Source organism: Vicugna pacos, chromosome 26 (assembly GCF_048564905.1).
Source record: "Vicugna pacos chromosome 26, VicPac4, whole genome shotgun sequence".
NCBI lineage: Eukaryota > Metazoa > Chordata > Mammalia > Artiodactyla > Camelidae > Vicugna > Vicugna pacos.
The window spans coordinates 6,168,808-6,174,564 of record NC_133012.1 but is presented as its reverse complement, the minus strand read 5'-3'; positions in this window follow the sequence as shown (position 1 = coordinate 6,174,564).

Here is a 5,757-nt window from a genome sequence, read left to right as displayed (position 1 = left end):
TTGTAAAGCATTGGCTTACACAGTCGTGGTGGCTAGCTAAATAAGCCAGAAGCCTGTATAGCAGGCAGGCAGGCAGGCAGGGAAGATCACAAGCAGGCTGAAACTCTACTGGCCTGAGCCCTTTGGAGTCGCTGAGCTCAGGGAAGGCCAAAGCCCTCTTTAAAAGGGCTCGCCTGATTAGGTCAGGCCCACCCTGGGAAATCACCCTTTTGACTTAGTTGATTAGGGACTCCCAGCAATCCTGCAAAATTCCTTCCAGGAAGCAGAGTTTGAGTCAATAACCAGGCTTCTAGTCCAGTCTGACCAAGGTGACACTTCAGAAAGCATCACAGTATTGAGGGCGTAGGGTATAGTTCAAGTGGTAGAGTGTGTGCTTAGCATGCATGAAGTCTGGGGTTCAATCCCCAGTACCTCCATTAACAAAATAATTAAATAAATAGACCTAATTAGCTCCCCAAAAACAAAAAACTTTAAAAAAAAAAAAAAGCAAGCAAGCAAGCATCACAGTATCCCACAGAATCAGTCAGGCCCACAGACAGCCTCAGTGGTCACAGCAGAGGGAAAGCTGGAGGGTCCTGCATGAACAATTACACAGCTCAGGCCAAAAATGACACCCATCACCTCTGCTTGTAACTCTCAGGCCAGAACTGGTCACATGGCCCCTCCTAATTGCCAGGGTGCCCTTGTGCCCAGAAAGAGAGGAGAGCTGGAGGGGGTGCCCCATGGGTACTCTGAGCAGCTTCCATCCTGCCCTCCCCAGGCTTAGGGCAAAACTGAGTTTGTAGTGAGATAAAGACTTGCAGTGACCATCAAGGGCTACTTGGTGAATAAGGCAGAAGCCAGCACAGGAGTCTCCTCTCCCTCACTCCAGCTCACCTCCACCTGGCTTCCTCGGGTCCCAAACAGAAGCCCTTCCAAATCCACAGAGCCCTGTTTACCTGGAGAATATTTACATCTGAAATTGTAGGAAACAGGTGCAGAGATGGAAGGCTGTAGTCAGACAAGGCTGGCCTCACTACAGTTAGGACAGATCTCCAAGGGCTATGAGACCCCGAAGTTCAAAGAGGTTCGTGACCTTCTGCATATCTCGTAGTCCCAAGATCTCCACCAGGTGGCTGGCGCAGAACCACCTATTTGAGTGTTGAGGCGGCACATTTAGAAGCCCTCCTCGAGGGGAGGTTATAGCTCAAGTGGTCGAGCGCGGGCTTGGCATACAGGAGGCTGGACTCCAGCAAAGCTTCCGCCTGTGAAACTTAGAAAAAGCTAAGGACTGATTCAAAGGGCTCATGATCACTGGTCACCAACAAACAAGTGCCATCAACAGCACGTCCTCAGGGCAACGGGGCCGGACACAGCCTTTTCCCTTCTCTAACATTTATTAAAGTGCTTGCTGTATGCCAAGTGGACACAGTGCTAAGCACTTTCCATACAAGGTTTTATTTAATCCTAGCCGCAAATCTCTGCAGGAAGTCTGCTCTTGAACACATTTTGCCCAAAGCCAGTAAGCAGCAGAGGCAAGATCCCTACCAAGTCTATCTGATTCCAAAACCCTCTACACCTGCCCCCAGCGCCATCTGGCCAAGGGAGCACGAGGGGGTCCACAGCCACCCATGACACCTGGCCTGGGCTGCGTCAGCCTGGAAGGGGGCATTTGTCTACATCCTCCAAAGGCCCCGGCTGGGAGGGGGCAGGAGAGGCAGAGCCCTGCTGACCTCTGATCCTCTCCTCTAAAGACCACTGGTCAGAAAGGCCCTTAAATCCCCGATCCTAGGCTCACCTGTCACAACTGAGCTTTGAGTGCACATACCCTTGTGGAAATATTTCTCGAGAACCCACTAAGTGTGCTAAATGCTGTCAGAGGACAGAAGATGCATAAGACATGACACCCCGTATCAAACTGCTTGCAACCTAGTAGGCAAACCAGGACAAACACCTACTAATCACATGAAATAAAATGTGATGTTAACAAATGAAGGGGACCCAAGAAGAGTGCCAGGCGTTTGGAGCACGCTGAGAGCTGGAAGGGCTCTTGTTCACTCAGCCCCCTGAAGAGGAAGGAGGGGTCTTCCAGGCCGGTGGGGGGCAGCTGAGCAAGGCCAAAGCCAGGCTGTGCGAGAGGTATCGGGGGATCTCTCCAGCCCATGCCAACCAGCTGCCATCTGCAGGGAACACCAAGGCATCTACAGATGTAACTTAAGGGCATCCATGCTTGGGGCCACCAGCAGAGGTGGGGCCACCCAGCAGGCTAGTCAAAGCAGTGACAGCCTCAGTACAGACACAGCACGGTGAAGGGACCACAGCAGAAGGAAAGGGAGGCTCTTTGCAAACTTCAGCTCTGGCTCCCCCAGCTTGTGGGTCCAGCTCACCTTGTCCCAGCCGCCCACCCTGGGCTCTCCTGCTCCAGGACCCACCTTCCTGGCTTCAGTATCAGCCTCAAGGTCCAGAGCAGAGAGAGGCACTCAGGAGTCTCTAAACAGTGACCCTGATGGGTGGGGCCCCCATGTCCATCCTTTACTTGAGACTCATCTGTCTTCCCCCGGCCCTGCTCCCTTCTCTGGGAACATGGGAGGAGAAATTGTACTTGGATGCACCCTTCTTGGCACCCCTGGTCCCTAACCATCACCCTCCTCTCTACCCCTCCCCCCACGCCATTCCGCCCCCCAACACACACACACTATTCCCTTCCCCCTCCCCTCCCTGCCCTCCCCCACCCCTTCCCCTCCATTTGTTTCAATGAACAGCCCCTTTTATCTATTCTGTAGGTACAAATGAAGCTGTCAAATTTGATCAGGCGCTTGATATGACAGGCTGTGGGAGTCAGGACCCCTTGAACAGAGTATGTCTTGTCTGTCACAGCTGGCCTGACACTTCCCATAATGCCCAGACTGATGAGATTCTGAGTAGGGCCCAGCACATTTTCAACTCTATTTTGGGTGAAAACCCTTCTTGAAAGATCTTGAAAGGAGCTGGCAGTTCAGCCGCCCGGATGATTAATGAGGGTTGGCTCCACTGGATGGATTTCTCCTGGTGCCAGCAGGCTAGAGCGTGTCGCTGGTGACGTCTCCCAGTGCCACCCCTTCGCAGCAACACCCCCCCAAGAGCCTATCCCCAAACGTGGGACATCCCCCGCGCCACCCACCTCTAGCCCCGCACAGCCCCGTTCGCCCCCTCTGTCTCTCTCCGATGAGAGAGCAGCCCGGCATATGGAAAAAGTTAGACGGCGCAGCTGGATGAGGCCCAGCCGGGTGAGCGGGGCCTGCTGGGGGGCTCTGAGGGCCTGAGGGGCACTGAGGGCGGGCTGAGAGGGGATGACAGGCAGTGACCCAAGCTCTCCTGGAACGCCATGTCGCACGCCCCAGTGGTCAGGGTCGTGGGCCTATCCACTTTTTCTCCATGGATCTCAGGAAATCTGGGGACAGAAACTAGCGGGCATCTTACATCCCAAAGAGTTAAGACACCAGATTCCTTGTTTAGCTCTCATCTCAGTGTTTCTCAAAGGGAGCTCCACTGACTTTTGGAGCAAGACAGTTCTTTATTGGGCAGGACCCTCTTGTGCAGGGTGGAAAGTTTAGCATCCTTGGTCTCAAGACACTACTTGTTGGTAGCGCTGTCATGGTTGTCATGGAGACAACCCCAAAATATTCCCTACAACCCCATCACTCCTGCTCCCCCAGGGGGGTGTGGTACCAGCCCTGGTTGAGGACTACCACTGGGGTAAAGAGTGTCTCTCCATCCCTTGTGCCTTGAGGGCTGTGCCCACTCCTCTGCCTCCTCCAGTTTTTGGACTCCATCAGAGAAGAAAGTGGGTCCCCATAACCAAGGCCGTCACCCAGGATCTCTTGTAGGGGAAGCTAAGCACATTCCATGGGGCCAGGCCATGGGGAGGGTTCCTGAGAACACCAAGCCATGCCTGCTTGCCTCACTCCCCATTTTCTTCTCTCCCTTTCCTTCTGAAAAAGAGAGAGAAATTTCATAGTTTACACACCTCCAGGCCACTGGGTAAATGTCCGGCCAGCTCTGAGATCATCCAGACACCAGATGGACCCAGTGCATTCACTGTGCATCATTTCCTGAGCATCTATGACATGCCCAGGCACTGGGCTAGACTCCGGGCACACGCTAGTGAGCTAAAAGACACACAGCTCCTGCCTGCATGGAGCTTACAGGCTAATTTGGGGGGAGGGTGCTAAACAAATCAATATATAATTATAAACTGTGGTAGCAGCAATGATGGAAAAGCAAAGCATTCCTTAGTGTGGGCAGAGAGGGTGTGACAAGGAACCCTTGTTTAGAATGAAGGTCGGAGAGAGCCTCTTGGAGGACACGACCCTGCAGCCGAGCCCTGAAGGCTGAGTGGGGTTAGACAGCTGAGAGGGAAAGGGTCTCCAGCTGGGGAATCAGCCAGGTTCTCCTGCCGTGAAGGCACTGTCCCACGTAGTTGTGCCTCCGTGGAAGGACAAAAACTGAGCCTGAGCCCTGGAAGCACCAAGAGGTGGGAGATGCCAAGGGGCCCCTCATCACCCTCCACTGGACCATGAATTCCTTAAAGGCAAAAAAGTTCTCTTAGTCATCTCTAGGTCCCCTGGGACAGGGACAGGTAGGCGGTGGACAACCAATCAAAGTTTGCTGACTCCTGTTTAAGTGGAAAACAGAGAATGGGCTTAAACATTTGTCTTTGACCTGAAGTCATTAGTTGGGTGAAAGAGAAGACACGGGGGTTAAACTCAAAGGAGGGACAAAAGACAGAGCAACCAGGAAAGAGAAAAAGAAGGCCTTCCCTCCTCTGATGCCCGGAACCAGCTGCTCCAGTGGCCTTTTCTTCTCTTCAGTGCAGAACAGGAGGGGTGGTCCTGGGAGCCAGACAGGGGTCCCTCTGAGGACTCTGGTTAGAGCAGAAAACCCGGGAGGCAGGCAGAGGAGACCCACCTGGGGATGAAGCAGTCACCGACCTTCCTCTGCCAACTCGCCTTGGCGGCTGAAACCCTCCCACCCACTCAGCCCTTGGAGTTAAGGAACAACGTCCTGAAAAAACATCACAAAACGTGCTTGTGAAAGGGGTAGCAGGAAGAAGCAACCTTCTTAGTCTATCAGTGCTCACCTGTTCGGAAACAGCCCCTACCTGCGTAGGCAGAGAGCAGGGTCTGCAAGAATCAGATGTAAGACCACTGAGGAGCGAAGGAGCTGGAACACGAACATTTTCCCAGATGCTCACCCCGCTAGGAGGAGCTGGCAGCTGGGAACACACACACCAAGAATGCAGTGGAAGAGGACTTCCCTTCAGAGAGCAAGCCCTCAGATTCTCTATCTGACCCTCCTCTCCCTCACTCAAAGCCACGGCCGTGAGGGAGGGAGCCAGTGTGCATCACTGCGCCCCCAGGGGGTCCATGCCTGGCACACAACAGGCACTCCATAGATCTTTCTGGAAGAAATGAATGCATAAGGCCGTAGAGAGATTTTGAGAATGGACCCCAATGAGAAACAGTCCCCCCCTCTGCAAGGGGACCCAGATGACCAGTGAAAATTCAGACCCCAGTTGCTGGAAGCCATCCCTGAAATCAATCAAGGTCCCCACAACCTAGCAGATAGGGGTCCCCACCTGAGGAACTGACCCCACCAGCTTTGGGAACAGAACCGAGCTCCCTGTCGCCTTTCAGAATTTCTTCAGGGAGAAAAAGAATTTTCCTTGCCATTGGGCCAGAACAGAAAAACAGGCCTAAGAGGGAAAGGGTCGGCCAAGAACAATATGCTCTTCTCTGC